We start from the raw sequence: 1,476 nt of genomic DNA on the forward strand, positions 1-1,476 counted from the left end.
AGTAGCTTTCTACTTACTGGATCACAAATCCTGAGAAATCAGGCAGAAAAACAACACTCAAAAGCTGAACTGGATACACAGGAGTTGCTGAGTCTTCATGGTGAAGATGAATTTGAAAGTGGCAGAATAAAGACAAAACGCACCCACACACCCATCGGTCAAAGCAACACAAAAACCAGACCAGGACTTTTAAAACAAAGAAATCCACTACAGCACGCACAAGAACAAAGCATGGCCTCACCACGATGTGACGACACAGGTGACAAGAGTGTGGCTGGCCTCAAGACAACAAATTCATAAGAGGAGGAAGGGTGGGGAAAAAAAAAAAAAAAAAAATCTCCCCAGAAATCTTAAAGTTATGAGCTCTCCCTGGCTCACCTGCTCCCAGTGCCACGCTGCGGTGGCCTTACCAACATAATGCTGTTTGCATTTGTATGTAATTCTTCTGATGTCCATAAACGACTACCCTTCGAAGACTGGGGAGGACATGAGAGACCTTCAGTGCAGTCCAGTAAGGTCAGTCCTTAGGACAGCCAGGTTTGAAATGACTCTGACCGTCAGGAGAAATAGTCTATAACTTAAAGCTCAAGAAAGCAAGAATTTAACAGTTCAAAAATAAACCATTATTTCCGCCAGCAACTGCAAACTAACATCTGATTAATACTAACTTCCTTTTGAAAAGCTGGACAACTAACAAAGTGACCATTTAATATATTATACGTCTTAAAAAGGGGGGTGGTGGTGGTCATGTCCTTCCCCCAGAAGATTACACATGGTTTTGGTGTCTTAATTTTAGAAACATTTCACTCCTCCTCCTGTGACTATACAGTTTGGGGTTTTTTTGTTTGCTTTAAACAAAACAGCATCAAATGTTTTCTATTTCAAATTGTCTTACAGACTAATACTTCTGAAAATGAAGAGACAGCCCTTGATCAAGGATGATGCCATTCCAGTCACAGCACACTTACAAAAGCGCTGCTGCATCCTTGCACATGAGCACGCTGCAGGCAAAGCTTAATTTTTTACATGTAGGTAATCAGAGAATTAACAAACTCAGTAGCTAATGGATACTCAGTAACGAGGATCTATTGCTAAATACCTACAAGAAATGACAGGTTAGAAGGTATTGCATGATGTATGTTTTTAATTCTTTATCAAATCAACAGTGTCAATCTCTTATTGAGAGTGATGTTTTGAAAAATAATACTGCAGCAGATTCTGGACTGCACAAAAACCTGTGTGCAACCCTCACTCCACTTCAAAATGCAGGACATTTCCAGACACTTTGCATACTATAGTAATATGTGCAAAACCCTCTCAGGAAACTAGAGCTGCTTTTAAAACCAGGGCTCCTGGAAACAAGAGTGAATATCCACTCACCTCAAAATGTGAGAGTAAAAACCTAATTAAGGCATTTTATATTAAACACCAAGCAATTTGACGACTTAAAATAACTGGAGACACCAATGCAAGCAA

The sequence above is a fragment of the Strix aluco genome, chromosome 7, assembly GCF_031877795.1.
Source record: "Strix aluco isolate bStrAlu1 chromosome 7, bStrAlu1.hap1, whole genome shotgun sequence".
NCBI classification, from domain to species: domain Eukaryota; kingdom Metazoa; phylum Chordata; class Aves; order Strigiformes; family Strigidae; genus Strix; species Strix aluco.